The sequence below is a fragment of the Acartia tonsa genome, chromosome 10, assembly GCF_053477335.1.
Source record: "Acartia tonsa isolate MP-2025a chromosome 10, ASM5347733v1, whole genome shotgun sequence".
Taxonomy (NCBI): Eukaryota; Metazoa; Arthropoda; class Copepoda; order Calanoida; family Acartiidae; genus Acartia; species Acartia tonsa.
The window spans coordinates 36,528,709-36,549,471 of NC_137269.1; positions in this window are offsets into that span (position 1 = coordinate 36,528,709).

Below are 20,763 nucleotides of genomic sequence, written 5' to 3' on the forward strand. Positions count from 1 at the left end.
TTTGAAAATTTTTTTTGTGTTATATAATTATCCTTTTCATCTGAATTTTTTAATAATGATCTCAGGGACAACAAGATACAATATTAAAAGCGAATCATCTCTGTAATCAAGTCCCTAAATGTAAGTATGTTCTTAAATAGAATCCTATATTTATGTAATTTTTGCAACAAGTTTAAACACAATTTTGTTAATTCTTTCAAATCAATATTCTGTTTATTCAGTTTTGACATTCTCATTTTTGTTTGTTCTAAGGTTTGATTTCAAAGCTTAGCTTTTTTAGATGTTGTCATCCTTGTTATAATAAAAATTAAATAGATCTTGAAGTTTGTCATAGAAGAAATAGTTAAAGAGTATAATTTAATTGTCTTCAATATATAGAATTGCGATATATAATTTCTATGGAATATTAACGTAATTTTCTCAGTTGGAATGTGAGGTGTTCATCGCTTTCTATGAATGTTGTCATTCTTGTTATATAAGTATCCTTTAAGCTAATCTATAACTCTCTTTGTCTATCCATCCATACGTACGACCTTAATTGGAAATGGGGTTTACTTATCTATAATACAAAGTAGAACGATGTCTGTCTGTCCGTCTGTCTGTCTGTCCCTTAAGATCTCGGTAACCACTGAACCGATCGGATTCTACTCTTCAGGGTATCTACCTTTTGGTCCTGTGGTGGTTTTAAGCTATTTTCTTGGGGGGTGGGACACCCCACACCCCCCAAAAAAAACAAAAAATCCCCCCCCCATTTTTTTTCTCGGTCGGTTTAACTGTATGTTTTAATTTAAGTTCTTCGCTACTTATGGATGTTTTCATACTTGTATTGTTAATCTATGGTAGTTAGAGAACACAATTTTGACGCTAGTTATACTTTAATATTACAAGTGAACAAGTGTTAGATTTCATATTATTAAATATTCTTATGAATGGATGCATTATAGTATAAGAATCAAAACGAAGTTACGGGTTTCACTTATTTTCACAGTAGCTTTTCACCTATTTATATTTAATTTTTTTATTTAAAACTATTATTAAAAATGGGGGGGGGGGTCGACTGTTGATATTTTACTGCAACCTGATCATCCCCATTCAAATTCAGAGCTACAGGATGCTAGGGACGACTTCAATTATAGATACATATTACATTCAATTAAACTTTATTAAAAACCAGCTTCTACCAACAATCAAATTAATTCGGAAAAAAAATCACGAAACCTATTCGTTTTTTTTCAGCTGTCGTTGGGGGGTAACACATCGTAAAATTGCCCCCTAATTATTATATTAGATTTATTTCGCTTGTTGGTTATACCTTATTACTGATTAAAAACCCTTTTTAAATGATTTGATCTCTTTTAACGCAAGAGGGGGAAGGGGTTAAATATCTGTATGTCACCATCCCAAGGATATTGTGCCGACTCTCAATTGGGTCTTTGAGAATCAACAAATAGTGTCGAGAATATTAACACAGACAAGAAACAGAAAAAAATTTGCAAGCAGACGAAAAAGGTCCTTGAAAAATGGGGGCAGGTCTATAAGATCTATTCTTTGAACTGCTACTTTTGGACATTTTTATCCTTGTTGTTCTAGTTTAAAGTAATTAACACAGATTTTCCTTTATTTTATATTATTCAAACATTATGGGATTCATACAAAGTAGAAATCCTAACAAATAGAAAAAGCTAAAGGCCAAGATGATGAAAATATTATTGGGGGTGGGACTTTTCTTGTGGGGAGGGGGAGTCGACCATCCCCCATTTTTAGTTTTAGTTTTGCAAAGAAAAATTGTTGAAAAAATATAAATTTCTTTTTTCTTTGGGGGGGGGGGGATTTTTGTTTTAGGGGCGATTTATCTTGGGAGGGTGGTGTTATCCTCCCCCAAAAAAGTTATAAAACTTCCCATGAAGCTACCTTGTAAAGGAAAACCATATCGGTTTAACTGTTAGCGAGATCCTTCGGTAAAGACAGACAGGATCCTGTTACTTTTTTCTAATGATTACCCCATGTAACTCTGATAAAAATTTAAAAGGATCAAAAATGACTTAATTTGACTCTTTTATTGTTACAAATATGTCAATAATTAGTAATTTACTGTCAAAAGTTGCTGTTTTTACCTTAACTTTTCCATTATGGCTACATTTTTCTTCAAAATGTTCTAATATTGACTAGGGTTTGGCCTGATACCGGATATCCGGCTGATGTATAATTCCGGATAAAATGACTAGATATCCGGCAAATTACCGGATATCCGGAATGATAACAGGATATCCGGTATCCGGATAGTTTCATGTCCGGTATCCGGCCGGATATTGAAAATGGCCGAATATCCGGCCAATCCGGATATCCGGCCCAACCCTAATATTGACACTTATTATACAAAATAAAAATAAAAAAATTGATTTTTCATTTAAGTATCCGCGGAAAGCTGGATATAATACAACTATTTGAATACTTAATTTTGGATGTTTAGTTTGAATATCTTAATCTAATGTATTTGATCTAATTTTAAAATGAATTGTTTAATCTTTATACAGTTTTATTATGATTAAATATTTATATAATTCTATGCTAAGCTTTTATAATTAAGGTCGTTACAACCAGGGATAAGACAATGGCCGATAATTGATGTACATCCTCAATGATGATACAAAAAATTACCCCTTCTGTAGTGGTTGAAACGTATGCACAATTAACTAAATGAACCAACCAATTAAAATTTGTTTTTTACTTTAAGCTAGGTTGAATTGAGTACAGGAACCCCCGTAGGCCCCTACAAACATATTATCTTTAATTTCTTTATAAATAAGGGGTGGAGGTTTCCAGGGAAAGCACCAATAGTTTTACTGAGGTAATTATGTTTATCATCATTGGATATGTAAATCAATTTATTGTACATTGTCTTATCCATTAAAATCTCTAGTAATTAATACTCGATATACTTTAACATTTAGAAAAATTAAGTTTAAAATTGTAATTCCCCCTAAACTGAAGGTCAACGAATAATTCGTAAATTATCTACTCTTTTATCTTCAAAAAGAGCAATATCGACATTTTTCATGTTAACGGTATAAACCAAAAACTTGTATTTTTATTCAACAAGGATAACAACATCCATAAGAGCGAATCTAAACTAATAAGAAATTGCTTAAAAATATTAAAAAAATTTATTGCATACTTATAATTTTTAGGACTTGATTGTAAATATGATTGGCGTATAACATTGTACCTTATCGGCATAGGCATCAAAATAGATGATAATTGTTGTAAATGAACTTACAGACTTTATGATTATAATCTTGCTGTACTTTTTAAAAGCGAAGCTTTTTTATAATTAGGGTAGGTCCGTCCGTCCGTCCGTAACGGATAGCTTTTTTCGTTAATTCAGGCATGTTAGAATTGTCCTATCGATTTCAAATTTTGCAAGGTGATTCCTTTAGTAGTTAGGTACGATTTAGAAAGCGTAGCAACTCTTTAATCATTACCAAAATTTCTGTACGTCCATTTAAACATGTTGATTTTTTTTTTACTTTTTTTAACAACAAATTTGTATGTGATCTTATCATCCGATTGATCTGATTTTTGGTATATTGATTCCTGGGACAACAAAGTATAATGTAATAAGCGCAGCAACTCTATAATCAAGTCCTAAATATGTAAGTATGTCCATAAACATTATCCTGTATAAAGCAGTTTTTCAACAAATTTACTTACAATTTTGCGTCGACTCTTGTACTTTTCTATTCTGATTATTCACTATAAAAATGTTAATGTCCGTTTATCCTACCGTTTCAGTGCTTAGTACTACAAGAATTTTTATGCCTATAAGAGCTATCCGTTATATGGACGCACGTATTGACTGATCCTAAATGTAGACAAGCTTCGCTTCTAAAACTGTTGTCTTGTTTGATTTTGTAAGCGTTGCTGTTACCAACCAATCCTTTTTTTAGCAACAGTTAATATGTACAAATGGACACTCTGGAATTTTAATTTGTTTTACAGGGATGAATTTGACATTGGAATGTAAATTATACTGGTACCCAAAGTTTAATGAAGACGTTCTCTTATTCGTTAGCTAAATTTGTTTGAAAACCTTTGCAAAATCTTTATTTGCTTGTACAATTTAGCAGTGTTCAAACATTTTAACCAATAATTTTAGTCTATAAAAGGATTCACTTGATCACCTTACTTATTAATTGAGGTTTAATTTTTTTTATTATCTTATTCTTTATGGAAGATTTTCAGATTTTAAGCTTTTTAAAAGCGAGGCTTTTCTATTTGGTTAATTATTATGTTGATAACAAACCATTAAAAGCATTTAAGAACAAGTAATAAATATAGACATATATAAAAATATTTACTAGAATACAACAAAATATAATTACTTAGTATCCTTTTAAACAAGTTTATTCTGTTACCTAGCTGAAAAAATAGGAATTACCAGACAATTTTTCTTTCTCATATGTCCTAGATCTATTCATTTTAAGAATAACATTACAATCTAAGAATTATAATGCCTTCTCTTGTGCTGTAATATGAGATAGTATGGGTTATATGAAACATTATTCAATCCTTGAGGCGCATTTTTTTTATAATGAACCTGCGCCCTTTACAAGACTGGTTTTTGACACACATAGATACCCGCACAAAATTACACATACACACACACATACAACCACACACATACACACAACTACACAGAATAGTGGTCAAACCGAAGCTGACCAAAATACTTAGTGTATTTATAAAACTATGCCTTATAAAATAGATGTTTATTCAAAACTGTAATAATTGGTGTATTATTAATTGGACCTTACACCAGAATTTCATGTTAGCAAGCTAAATTGACGACAATTTTTCTCTACCATAATAACCACGTATATTCTACATCCATTACTGTTCACCTTGGCATAATTTTGAAAGTGACAGATAGTGATACCCAGTATTCTGATGTTCGCAACTTCTTTTTATAAAACTTAATTAAAAATCTTATATAATATATACTAACAAAATCAGAAGCAGAGTTTGCTTGTGATCTAATTAAAAAATAGTTAAATGTACAAAATTTAAGCCTTTTTCAGTTTAATGTAAAAAAATGAAATATTGGTTATTTTACCATGTAGATTATAAGTTATCATTGACATGTTTATTGTTGTTGAGGCTACAATGTTAAGCTTAACCTTTCTTTAGTTTTCATTTCATTGCTGGACTTTAATTTCTTAAATATCAAACAAAATTTGTGTAAATAAATAAGTTAACTTTTAATGATATTTAAATTTTGGAAATAATACATAAACACCTAAGTTGCTAGACGTACATAAAGCTGTTTTGAATGCGGCTAAAATACAAACTCGTATGTGCATTGTTTCGGTGTTTACACATTACAACAGTTTCTTTAGTCTAATCCAATGAAGTCTTAGATAATACCAATACCCATGATAAAAGGATGGGATTTTAAATGTGTTTCAATTTTTATTCAAGATAACAGTTAATGAATATTTTATGGATAATACAGATATTTTATGATATTTTGTCTTTTCAAAAGGGTATAATTTTTTAGCAAATGACAAAAGAAATGTAACCATGAAAAAACTGATGTTTAATAGAACTTTATTCTATGTATCATGCTTCCAAAAAGAAATAGACTTATATCTTTTACAACTAAATGACGAACAAACACAAAATGAAATAATTATAAAAATTTGTTCTTTCCCAAACAGATTATTATTCGCTGGATTAGAACAAGTTCTGAACTTCTTCGCCATACAGAATAATCAAGTATCATATAAGATATTATATATAATTTTCCAAGCAAAAAAAACAAAAAATTTCTTGGAGTCTTTAGCCCCTCGGGGCAAACTAAACTGGAATTAATCTTAATTTTTTTCATTTTACTATCCGCGAAAGCTGCCCATATTCAATTAAAAAATAATAGTTATATAAACTTGAAAGCTTGGAAAAATTCAAATTTTGTATATCGAACATATTTGTATGTGTGTAACAAGATTAATATACAACTAAGATCTTAAATGCATTACTGATTAACATTTCGATGAATCTCTGCCTAAAAACTTCAAGTTGTTTTGTGAAAACTCCGTTTAATAATGTATTGTATTATACTTAAAGCGCCCGTCACCTCGCCCCTCCCCGAAACAATCCACCTCTCCTTCCTTCATGTCCCCTAGAAAAGGACATTTCCGGGAAGGGAAGGAGGGGGGGGTTAAGAAAACTGCGCTAAGACCTAATCAAATTTTCAAGGAACAACCGAAGAAAGACGGCGAGTCGACGCACCAATTATTTAGTAGCCACTGCTAGATAGATAGATAGTAAGATAGCTAGAAAGATACAATGTAGTTGTACATAGTTTTCCTACAATTTTCAGCTCGTAGTAGTGGACGAACAATTGCGTTGCAACTGTAGGAAAAAAAATATTGTGGAAACTGTCGTCAGCAAAAAAGTGCACATTTGTTAAAAAGCGAAGGTTTTCGACAAATAAAGTTGGTTTGTTTGGGCAGTTAGACATAATTAAAAGTTTGCTTTGGTAGATTTTGCAGTGCTGTCTATATTCATACTTATGTTTTGTTTTGGTAAAAATATATTTTATAATAAAATGGAGTAAAGCGCAACCTTTCTATGATTTTGATCCCTCACAATTAGTCTACTATTTTAAGTACAAAAAAGTGCAGGAAATCAAAATTTTTGTTAAATTTATTAGTAGATTCCTAGTAGAAATTAATAATGTTGTCATCCTTGTTTTATTTATTTATTTTGTAAAGTTGTTTGTGTATTGTAGTCATAAGGAAAAAGGATAAGAGGATGAATACTCACCCCTTTTTCATGGTAAAATACTACTTCCCCATCCCTAAATTTAGAAGCAGACGAAAATCAAAAACCGCCCAGGGCTTTTTGTAAGTCAATCATAAAAAATAATGAGAATAAAAAGAAAAGCGATATTTAGCAAACAGCCGTGGGCGGTCAGAATCAGCTGAATGTTCATTATGAAAAAAATTTCCCCCTTTTTAGAAATAGAAGGATTCATCTTTCATGAACAAATTTTTTTAAATAAAAATAAAATTCTATGTAATTTTTAATTAAAACATTAAAACGAAAATATCTAATCTAATATTCTTGCCCTAAATATGGAAATAGTAAAAAGTAAAAAAATATTTTTTTAAATAATTTTTAATCCTCCCATTTGAAAAGTAGTGGAATAGCAATAAATTTTAGCGTGGCAACAGCGCTAAGTATGCCTCTAGGCCCACTGCCTATTTTCGTCTTCTAGTTGCTTCGATTCCTCTCTTTTATTTTTTCTCTATGATTGTAGTTTTTATATCTATTTGTTTATTCAATTTATGGTAAGGTAGGTTTTTAGTAGCGAAGCTACTCTATACTTACCTTTATCTGTCCGTCAGTCAGGCCAGTCCGTCCCTAACGTTATGGTGAAATGCGATTTTTTTCAGCTGCTTTTCAAGATAGACGGGTGAAATTTTTGGTGAAGATTCCCTGTATCAATGAGCATCAAGTGCATAATTTACTTGGTCCGCCAGTCTGTCGGTCATTCATAAAAGACTTTGAAAATATTTTTTATCAAAAGGTTTCGTGATTTCTAAGAATTATAGAACATTTAGCAACTGAACATAGTTTCTATAATTCATTTTGTCTGTTTGTCCTTCCATGAATTCTTAGTACTTTGCTACTTATAGATGTTGTCATCCTTGTTCAGGATTAAATCCAAATTTAATGAAAATTACATTGTAAGTATAATTTGAAAATAAATTAAATATTTTTTTCAATATCACAAACGAAAGATTGATAATTTAATGAATTTATACATTGATTATAGTTTTGAAAAGATCATAAGACTAGAAGAGGTTATTATAGTATATAAATTTTCAAAAACTAAATTATTCAGTAACTTAAAAAACTTATTTAAAACACAGTGCAAATTTCAAGGAATATATAAAACGTAACAAAAATACAAAACAAAACAAGGATGACAGCTTTTCTAAGAAGCGAAGCAAAGCAATTTACCTGTGGGCATTACCAACAAACAGCCGGACATACAAAATGTGAAATGGAACAGGGATCTAAAGGTATAAGACAATGGCCGATAAATTGATGTACATCCCAAATGATGACACACAAAACTACCCCTTCTGTAGATTACAATTAGTGGTTGAAGCATTTGAACACTCAACTTAATAAACCAACCGATCAAAATTCATAAAAAGTCCCCAAAGTTGTTGGACCAAACGTTATTATAAAAACATTGGGGACTAGTGAAATAAACAGCCCATTGTCCCCCCCCCCCTCTCTCTCTCTCTCTCTGGGAATTGATACTAATTGGTTAGAGGAATCTTAATAAATCCCAAATAGCAGCTGAAAAAAATTACTTTTCTGACGGACATACAAACGGACAGACGATAATTTTGAATCAATAGAGTAGCTGTTCTACAAAAAAAAAAAATACACAAAGCATTTGCATAAAAAAAAGTTAACATGCGTACTTGCATATATACTTGTATATATTTGTATATTCTTATAAATGTTTTACACTTTATTTACATTTATATTTTACTAAACTCAATCATTTGCACAAAATAATTCTATTGGTAAAGGAGTGATAAAATTGTACTGTGGGATTGAAACAATTAAGTTTTATTTACTTAAAACAAATGTTTTTGCTTGAACATAAGATCTAATAAAAACCAAAAATATTTTTAAAAATTTATAAATATACTGATATTTTATACATATATCCTATAATATAAAGTAGTAAGTTTTTTTGTTTGAAGCCAAATATATCGATACCTACTGAACCGATTGAGATCTTCATTTTAGAAAAGCTTCACATAGGTTACGGGATGGTTTTAGGATTCTTTATTTTTTTATTTATGTTTTGGGATGGTTTTAGGCTATTTTTGTACTCGAATGCGAGGGGCGCTGCTATCTAGTTGATATAAAAACCATCACACAGAAGGTTGACAAAGTAAGAGTAGTAACTCTACAATAAGTAAGTTATACTGGTACCCAAAGTTTTATAAACACGCGTCTCATTCGTTGGCATAAAAACTTTGGATACTTAATATTAACCGAGCAGTATCCAAACTTTTCAACCATTACCTTGAATCTACATTATTGTAATATATCTAAATATCCCCTAGATTTTTAATCTTGTATTCATAAGCTTATATTATCCTCGTTTTATGCGAGTTTACATCCTTGTTTACTGGTTAGGTAATTTTTATAAGAAGAAATTTCAAGTGAGGATCAAATTGTATATGAATATTTTGGAAATATTAAGATTTTATAAGATTTTCAAAACTTTAAATATTTCAATTTATAAATTTTAATATTGTGAAACATCTGTATTAAATCAGTGCATACACTTCACATTTAAACATTTCACTATAACCCCTTTTTAAATAGATCTACGTACTTTTGGGTAAGAATTATGGAGTTGCTACTCTTTCTAAACTAGACTTTATTGCTCTAGGAATCATCATCATGTAAAGTTACGAACAGAGCTATCCGTTATGGACGTACCGTCGTACGGACCGTAATATTGTTTTACCTTTAATTCTGCTTCGCTACTTAAACACTTCACTATCCTTGATAAATTTCAATGAAAGTTTCTATGGAAGTAATTTAAATATTTTAAATTTAAAATCCTAAAATTCTATTTTTCAATTCCCAATAAAACAAAATAGTACTAATGTTTAAATTCAATTATTAGTTCGATTGAAATTTTGCAAGCCCAGACATCAGCTTTTAAGGTTATATAGTCGACACAACCATTAAAATACAAATGGACAAATGACAACAGTTTTGAGAGGTAGGCGTAGTAGTAGTTTGATGTACGGACAGACCTAAGTTATTGAGTAGCTGCTGTATTAGTAAGTTTTGAAAGCACGGCTCGTCAGCTGCAAAGAAGCCTCAAATTTTAACCCGTTTGGATGCTTTAAAAAGTGGTTCAAATAGAAGAAGAATTGCTATATTTGGTTAATGTTAGGCTTCCAGATGAGTTTTAAAATTGTAAAAGGTTGTTTTCTCTAAGGCCTACATGTGGCTGACGCTCGGCTGCCGAGCCTTGATTGTAAGGATGTTAATAAAACTGTTTTATTTCTGACTTTCATTGCATAATAACGAATAATGATAAACAGTTTTTTTTCAGTGTTTATTTCATCCAGTAAAATTTAAATTATCTGAATCATATTTTAATCAATTAAAAGACTTGAAAATCAACACAAGTTTTATAATTATTACTAGCGGCTACGCACCTAGAAGCCTCTAGGGGCAATTAATGTGGGAGATACCCTCCCCCAAAATAGTTAAAAACCTTTCCTGGACCACTAAAAAGCTTCATTGTAAAGGAGAACCATATCGGTTCAGCGGTTAGCGAGATCCTTCGCTACAGACAAAAAAAGCTTACTACTTTAAATAGTAGGATATCAACGAACAAAAGAGTACAAAAGCCTAAAAAATAAAAAAAAAACTTAGGAACTCTTAATTTTTTTGTTAATTTTATTGCGCAAAAATGTTTTTTGGTGTTGAAAGTTGATTTTAGTATGACAACATTTTTTTTCTATCATATCTTAAAATGTAATGTTAAACCTATAAATCTTCTAACCATAGGAATTGGTCAAAACAATTATTAAACAATATATCTTTTATCGAATAATGGACCTACCAAATCCCCCCCCCCCCCTTAATTATTTTATTCTGAAGCTAGTTTCTTGCCTCTGGGGGTAAAAGGGTGCATACCCCCCTCAAACTATAAAACCCCTCATTTTAGCCCCTCAAAATCTAAAAAAAAACATTAGGTCACCCTCCTTAAAATGTTACCTCCATAAAAATAGAAGGCTAAAACATGGATGACAATATCCGTATAGGCGAAACTTAACAGATCGGACACTGGAATAGATTCATAAGACAATTAAATCCTATTAAGAAGTGACAATTAAATTTTCAATGGACGTACAGACTTTCATGCAATGATTATAGAGTTGCTTTGATTATTCCAAATTATACTGTTTTTATACAGGAATCTGCCTACAAGGTTTTAATATGAAAGAACGGTTCTAATATATGATAAGTGCCATGTATTACGGTCGAACGGGCTCGCCCTTTAAAATGTAAAAAGATTTGCTTTAAATCAGGGTAGGTGGGGGGAAAGGGACTTGTTAACGATTTTCTATAAACGAAATATGGGAAATTTGTCAAATTGTTTCCACTTTTTTTTATGTACCATTACCAGTTAGGGAGTTGAATCCATTTTTATAGAAGCAGAAATATAATCTATGATTATGGTTTGGACCCTCTAAAACTGTAATCTACCTTTCCACTTTCCCCTCTCTTGGTGAAGATATCTTCAACGCCGATACGATTTTGAAATATAAGATTCCACTTTTGTCTCTCTTGTTAAAGATATCTTCACCAAGAGAGGCAAAAGTGGAATCTTAAATTTCAAAAATCGTATCGGCGTTGAAGATATCTTCACCAAGAGAGGGGAAAGTGGAATCTTACATTTCAAAAATCGTATCGGCGTTGAAGATATCTTCACTAAGAGAGGGAATAGTAGAATCTTACATTTCAAAAATCGTATCGGCGTTGAAGATATCTTCAGCAAGAGAGGGGAAAGTGGAAAGGTAGATTACAGTTTTAGAGGGTCCAAACCACAATCATAGATTATATTTCTGCTTCTATAAAAATGGATTCAACTCCCTAACTGATTACAAGCTATTATTATCCATTAAATGCAAGACAACAAAAATAGTTGAATTTTCATGTTTATGTTTTTAAGGTTACATATTTTTACCATGTAGTAAGGTTTCGTGAAGTTGAATTTTTATATTAATGTTTTATATCTAATAAGGAGAACTCAATCGGTTTAGTGGGTTGCGAGATCTTACCGTATAAAAACACAATATAACACCTTGACGATTTTATGATAATTACTATAGTTATGCCCCTTTTTTTGGGGGGGGGAAAGGATTTTTTTTCTAGGGTCGATTTCTCTGGGGAGTGTGGTTATACCCTCCCCCAAAATAGTTATAAACCTTTCCATTACCTATGAGCAGCTTGATATTGGTTCAGCGGTTAGCGAGATCCTTCGGTACAGACAAACAAACAAACAGACAGAAAGACATTCCTGTTATTTTACTATAAGGATATGATAATATTAATAGAAGTACATAATTTTGATAAGGTTTTTGAGTAAATTTTAACTTTTTTGTGACAGATTTTAAAACATTTTATTAGTTTATACAATATCCGAAAACGTGTCCACTCCAAACTTTTCAACCCCAGATTATCCCTTAGAATCCCTGAAATTTTCAAACATAATTGTCTGATCAGCTGAATTTAAATTTCCGAATGTGTACAAAGTGTCCTCGGTGTTTCCTCATCCTATCTCAATATTTACTAGTAGCTTAAAAAAACTTCAAACTTAAAAAAAATCAAAATTAAAAAAATTAAATTTTGAATGTATAATGTATAAATCGTTTATACATTCAAATTTTGATTTTTTTTAGAAGTTTGAAGTTTTAGTAGTAAATATTGAGATAGGATGAGGAAACTCCGAGGAAACTGTGTACACATTCGGAATTTCAAATTCAGCTCATCAATTGTCTCTATCATTCTCACATTTTCTCAGATTTCCACATAAACATGTAAGAAATTGAATCTTAATCTTATTAAAGGATTTTAATAATTATGGTATTAATATGAATATATAATATAATATGTATTAGTATATTGCCTCATGTACTAGATATATGAATTTCGGCATCGCTGTGAAATTAATGTCTCCATTTTATAGACCCTATTTTTCGTCAAACTTAAAAAGGGATTTTTAGCAGACAAAAACTTTTGTTTGATTTTTGTTTTATACCAGAAAAGGCGAAAATTTTTTTCGACCATATCTTTAGAAAGATTTTTATAATAAGTAGTTAACTATTAATATCTAACATATTATATGTTTTCTCATATGCTGCACATTATACTAGGAAATAATTTTTGCTCGAAATAATAATAATAATTTATGCGACAATTTATAGTTGACTCATAATGCAAAAAAAATGCTCTTACGTACCAAAATCTGTAAAATGTTAACCAATGATATGTCTGGAGTGTACCTTTAATGTTATTCTATTGGCTGATTTAGAGAGTATGTCTCTAAAAGAATATCCCTATTCTCAATTTCTTAGAGGATTAAAGGATTATTCATAATTAAATAAATAATAATAATAAAATAATGCAACATTACCCAAGAAACTTCCTTCTTAACATATGCGTTTACATAACAGTTAATTTTTTTCGTATTCATTCGAATCCGGTGGATAAGAACCGGTTCTCATCCATATGAATTATCCCGTGCCTTCGGCACCTCGGGGCTAAAAAACTGGTTTTAATCTAATAATTGTACATTCTATATCCGCGGAAAGCTGTTTATAATACGATGCGAGAAATAACTATTATATATTTTTAATTATTGGTGAAAAAGTTTCAACACTGTTAGTTAGAAGATCGTAATCAACATTAAATAATAAACTCCCAAAGTTTTTAAGCCAAATGAATAGCAGAACATCTTTTTTAAAGTCTTTTCGTTTTCATTTGTTTAACCAGTATTTCGAAACATAGTCTATGCAATTGACGTATAATATTCGTGAATATTATGAGAGAGGGGAAGTGTTGCAATTTAGGTTGCTATTTCCCTTGTCATTTATTGATCAGTGTATTTATCCGGAAGGAGGGAAGGTGATGGGTTAAAGGGGGGGGGGGCGTTATTTTAGCCCGCTACATTTATTTATTAAAGTTCACAATAATCTGGTGTAAGATCCAAGTAATATTAAATCCATTGTCTATGAATTTTTTTGAGCTTACTCTAAACTACTGCTTAATTAGATAATACAGAATCAACAACTTTCACTGAATAATTTACGTACAGTCAAAGATTCATACGTTTGGACAAACGTATGAATTACCCTAACTATATAATACAGCACCAATTATTCCTTATCAAACAACCTCCTAAAATTAGCATAATACATGGTATGACTAGAGGGGATTCTCTGAAAAGCAGACCCTATCCAGCGGCTAGCAAGATATTAACATTCCATTCTAGATAGTAAAATAATACTAATAGTTATATAGACCTACACTTGTGTATCAGTTATAATAACACTCGTAAGACAACCAACCCTTTGATTGAAAGACATTTAACGATTGAACTAAAACTAATTCGTAAAAAACCGCTCATGCTATAAATGTCACCAATATAATACATATAAGTATCATGCTAGAAGCTTTATTTATATTACCGTAAATGAAGAGAGCAAAAAAGTTCTTTTAATCATGGAAATAAATCAAAGTAGCGGGTTTCGTCTTATTTTCAGAGTGGCTCTCCTATTTCTAGGCCCTGCGGTGCAATCATTAACATTTGCCTAATCTAACCTAACCTATAATAAAGATTAATAACCTATCAAAATACGACTAAACCCGCTACTACGTTTTCTTTTCATGACCCAGACATTTTTATAACACAAATTCCTTAAAAAAAAACTCACCCACGCCAGTATTGTTATAAATGTCATCAACACGTAAAACATAGAAGCTTTATTGGTTATAGTACCTCTCGTAGGCAACGGCCCTTAAGGGGCGATTCTTCGTATTTTTACAGTAGCTTTTCTCCTATTTCTAGCCCCTGCGGGGGGCTCTAAACCTGCGGGGCCAATTGCCTAACCCTACGGGGCAATCACCTAACCTAAAATAATCTATAAAGCCATTTTAAAAATACGACGAATTCTTATTGCCGTAAAAGATGAGGAAAAAAGTTCTTTTTAGTTGCAATATATTTTATTGCCATATTCTTAGCTTCATACTCTTTAACCCTCAAGCGTTCATTTTTAAGCGCGCTTGCTTTTTTGTAATTTACAAAATGAAAGAATTTCTGCCTTTTATATGTTAACAGGTTTTTATAATTATAAGTATTGCGCATAAATTAAACCAGTAGGATAACAGACACAGTTATATTAAGACGTTAAATTTATACATATAATTTGTTACAATTTTTGGTTTCTTTTTAAAAAGTTAAATTTATCGTAACTTAATTTGTGAGGGCCCTCTAGAAAAAAATAAAAATACCCCCTCCAATTAAAAAAATTAACGTTTAATATATGGGGGTGGAAGGTTGTAAAAACCCAATCAACTTGGGGCAAAAATTAACATAATAAAAAAAGAAATAAAATGTTTTGGTGGGGCTTATTTCTTTGGTAAAAGCATCAAATAGCTTAAAACCTAGATAGAGGACTAGTAGTAATATTCTTTGAACAGCAAAACACCATCAATGTACAGATATGAAAGGACGGATGGACAGATAAACATACAAATAAGTATTGTGATCATTGAAAGAAAACTAAGTAGCAGGTTTGGTCTTTTTTTCACAGTAGCTTTTGATTTAGGTTAGGTAAATGTTAATGCTTGCCCTGCAGGGTTAGGAAATAGGCCTCGCAGGATTAGAGCCCCGTTTTTTTTCTTGATCATTCGTGCATCTTTTTAAAAAATTTTTATTCTTCAAGTCAAAACAATTCTCAAAAAATGTTATTGAAAGAAGGTGTATCAACTATTTTTTTTATAGCTAGCCGGTTCTTTTAGTAAGTAGTAGATGTAAAATTTTTCATAGAATTCAGATATGCAATCGGTTTTTTTGTAGACCTCTTATTTTTTAAGTAATTTAAGTTTAAAAAAAAAAAATTAAGTCGATTTTAAGGTACTAAAATGCAACAAAAAAAAGAAAGAAAATGGTCATTATGAACAAAAATAGTAAGATCTTTAATTTGACACCTTACTTTTTCAATTCTGTCAGGTAATTATTGAAACAAGGATGACAACATCCATAAGTAGCGAAGCACAAAAAATTGTGGATTGGAATACGTAGAAGTAGATTTAAAGTGTATTTATTAAAATTAAGAATAGATTTATTGGAGAAAATAAACACGAAACCTTGTTTTATTTTGTATGATGAAGACAATTAAAGCAAATTACATACTAGATGCACATAACAATGGGAAACAATATTTTGAAACTGTTAATGCAAAAAAAAAGTTTTAAAATTTGACCAAAATACCAAAGATATGGGGAAATATGTCAAACATATAAAAATAGCCAAAAACCTGCTAAAAGGCAGTTTGGCCGCCATTGTTTCTTTTCTTAAAACGCCAGAAATTTAATTTTAACATCCTCAACTGAAAATTTTTTGAAAATTGGACCATAAACACCAAAGATATGGGTAAAAATGTGAAAACTATAAAAATAGCCAAAAACCTGCAAAAAGGCAGTCTGACTGTCATTGTTGTTTTCTTCAAACGACAGGAAATTTAATTTTGATATCTTTAACTGAAAAAAATTTGAAAATCGGACCATAAACACCAAAGATATGGGGAAAATTTGGAAAATATAAAAAATAGCCTAAAACCTGCTAAAAAGCAGTCCGACCGCCATTGATGTTTTATAGTTAATTGTGCTCCTTAATGATGGGAATGTTGTCAAAAAAATTCAGCTTTCTATCTTTTTTAGGATCCGAGAAAATCACGTTTCCCCCAATTCATTAATTACGGACAGACGGACAGACGGACGGACGGACGGACGGACGGACGGACAGACGGACGGACGGACGGACGGACGGACATTGTGAATTATAGAGTAGCTTCGCTACTAAAAATCGATTTTTTTAAACCCACGAGAATAAAAACTTTGAACTTACTTTTATTATTTCACAGGTAAAAAAATATAGGTTCATATATACCTTTAGAATCAGAAAAATATTACGAATCCATTGTAAGCAAAATTGAAAAAAAAAGTTTACAATATAGTATATAGACTACAATAAAAGGAATTATATGAAAATATCATATTATATTGTACAGGCAACGTCTTAATTCTTGAATTGAGTATAAAAATGGGAAGGGGGTAAAGAGGGGGTAAAAAAGGGAAGACGATAGTGTTGCCTGAACAAAAAATATAATTGGCCATTTGATTATTTTTTTATTTTTTTACTTTTTTTCAATTTTGCTTACAATGGATTCGTAATATTTTTCTGATTCTAAAGGTATATATGAACCCATGTTTTTTATGTCTGTTTGAGAAAATATTTAGGTCTAAAGTTTTTATTAAACCGAGGTTAAAAAAATATATTTTTTCAATAATTACTCAACAGAATTTTAAAAGTAAGGTGTCAAATTAAAGATCTTACTATTTTTGTTCTTACTGGCCATTTTCTTCTTTTATTTTGTTGCGTTTTAGTACCTTAAAACCGACTTAATTATTTTTTTTAAAAACTTAAATTACTTAAAAAATAAGAGGTCTACAAAAAAACCGATTGCATATCTGAATTCTATGAAAAATTTTACATCTACTACTTACTAAAAGAACCGGCTAGCTATAAAAAAAAAGTTGATACACCTTCTTTACGAAAAACATATTTTTGTTAATCTACGCAATAATATATTATCAATAATATTCTCCTACAAATGCTTTAGTACATTTTTGTCAAAAATAAAGCTTTTTTATATTTAGAGCAAGTCTGTACGTCTGTATTGGCATCTCTTTAGGCATCTAGGATGGTTTTATTGTTTTCAAACTTTATATGTTGGTTCATGTAACAGTTGAGTAAAATTTGGAAATTAAGTGCAGCAACTTTATAATCATTCATTTTAAACATAATAAATTTTGACTTTAAAGGAACATATTTTATATGATATAATCATCTTATTTACTTGTTTTTTAGAAAATAGACTTATATGATTGAAGGTATAAACTTATAAGCGAAGCATCTTTACAATTAAAGTATATCCATGTAAGCAACCTGTATTTACGTAAATTAGGATAGCTATATTTTCTTACAATTTTTGTTTAAATTATGTTTTATGTAAAATACGTTGCTACTTTACTTTATATATGATTTTTTTCTCTTGTCTGATTTTCTTATTTGTACAGCTTTGCTTTTATGGATGCTGTCATCCTTGTTTATACTGAGAATCTATTTAAGCAATGAAAAAATTGATATGGTGTCTGATAAAAAAAAACTAGATTTCCTCAAAAAACTTGTCATTCAAACATAGTGAATTATTTAGGCAAAAAATGTAAAATGGATCATACTAGTGTTTGAGTATTTGCTGTATTTAATTTTATTCTCAAACAAAATCAATTATTTATTATATTATCTTTATAACAGTTCACTGTTCGTTTTCTTTCCGACTATTTAATCATTTTATTGCTGCTACGAACATTTTTGTTCTTGTTAAAATAAGTAAACGAAGCCCATTGTTTGGATATTATGACACAAAATTATTCTGAGCCATACTGTTCAGCTTTTTGTATACAATCTATTATTTATTTTTATGATTGTTTGGAAAAAAGGCATATTGTTTTTTACTTTTCCACAAATTGAATTGTTATGGTCCTAAGGACCTCCAAAACAAGGGTCCAAACAGTATGTCTGTGTGTCACACTTTTTATAGTGCCATGCTCATATTCCATATAATTTTCCAATGGATATTCAATTTTTTCGGTCAAAAATTTGAAAGAATAAATTTCTGTCGTCCTTTGCAGTAAGTAATTGGATGTTTTTTTCTGTCAAAGAAGTAAGATGTATGTATGTTTCCGTCTATCTAAACGAAATTTCATTTTTTTATGTTTTGTACAATAACCCTTTTTTATTTAAAAAGGCGTAAGTTTTCATGAAAATTGATCTTGTTTTAATCTAAACTCTACAGAAGAATGTAAAATAGCAATTTTTTAAGACAGTTAAAAATATGATAAAACAGTATTTATTATATTTACATAACTTGAAGATTTAATTACCTTAAAAATAAATTTTTAGACATTTATAGTTTCTAAACTTTAATGTGACCTTTTAATAATCAACCTTTGTGTAAATAACATTGATTTAAATGACGATAAGAGTAGGTAAATATTGTTACAAAAATGTCCGATTTTAAAAACTTTGTAATATAAGTAATTACAACAAATTTTCTGAACTTTGTTAAGCTTAAATATTACTGTGATAAATTGCTAGAAAAGACGTTTTAATGTTCAGTTGTTAAATACACATACTTCAATACCCAGGGATAAGGCAATAGTCGATAAATTGATGTACATCCCAATGATGATACACAAAATTACCCATTCTGTAGTTGAAACGTTTGGATACTCAAATCAATGAACCAACTAATCAAAATTCAATGAAAATCCTCAATGTTGTTAAGCCAACGAACAAGAAAATTTAATTGTAAAATTTTGGAGACTAGAGTAATAAACAACCCAATGTCCCCTCCCTCCCTGTACTTTTATACCAGAGTTCCATAACAAAAACTATTAATAATTTGGATTCCTAAGAATCTCGAGTTAAGTTAGGTTAAGTTAGGTATTATTTATAAGAATCTCACGGGGTTAGAAACCCGTTAAGTGTAGAAAATTAAGGGTTATAGTCAACTCTTATAGGGGATAAGCCAATGGATAATAAAGTTGTTTGAACTATATATACTAAAAATTTCCAGGAGTTTTAGGCCATCAAATGGAAGAGCATGCTATTATAATTTTTGGGAACAGAATAATTTAAGATCCAATATCCTCTCCCTCCCTTTGCTGAATTGAATAATATGCAATCTGAAGTAAATATTTATTTACCTAAGTTATTAATTAAGTTATCAAATTTATCAGCAATTATATAATAATTGCTTGCCCTTAGGAACTTATTTATTTGTCATTAGCGGCTACGCCCCTAGAGGCCTTTATGGATACTTTAGTGATTGGGGGAGGGGTGTTTAACCTTCACTTTTAACTTTTGTTTTAAAAAGATAAGTAGTTTTTTTCTATGGGTGACTTCTCATCGAAGGTTGGTGGTAGTCTCCCCCTAAATAGTTTTAATTCCTCCATTGACCTATGAGATGTGTCAATGTAAAGGAGAACCACATCGGTCATACAGACAAACATCAAGTTTCTTTTAAATAGCTTTAACATTTTGAATTTTTAAAAAGTGGTTATCTTTAATAAAATATTTTACATAAATAAAAGAGGTAGAATTTTTGTCTATAAAGAAAGGTCTATATAAAATAATAACTGTTTATTTGGTTAAATTACTAAAACGCTTACAGTAAACTAGCATTTCTCTCAATTTTTGGTCAAAATGTATTTAGTGACATTATTATCCTTGTTAAATTGGCTTGTTATAAAATATTTAAATTAAGTTTCACTTCAAACTTTAATTTCATCAAAGGCGTAAAGAAGGGGTATCTAGAGGTGGAAATTTTTTTTCTGAATATTTCTTATTAAAACCCAAATTAAAAAGTAGAAGGGCGGTTGACTTATCCCCCTCCCACCTTAAGAACACCTAGAGGCTTCATGGGGGCGTCCGTTGCCCCTAGTCTTTCTTAAAATAAAAGCTATGTCTTGCATTTTTTTTCAATTAGGTGTTTGATCACGAATTTCATATGGTAAAAATATTTTTCTTATTTAATTGTTATCCTAATAAGATAAAAGTTATGCTTGAAAATTGTTTTAATAGCTATTATTATATGTTGCATTTTTAGATAAATGTGAGAATTGTTCTAAATGTTCTTACTTCTCTAAAAGGGGGGGATATGCCCCCCCCCCCCATTCGGCTTTAAAAATCCTGTGTACGCCACTGAATTTAATATTCAATTATAATTTCATCCTTGACTAGTTATCAAAGCAAAGTGTCGACATATTTAACACAAGGAGGACAAT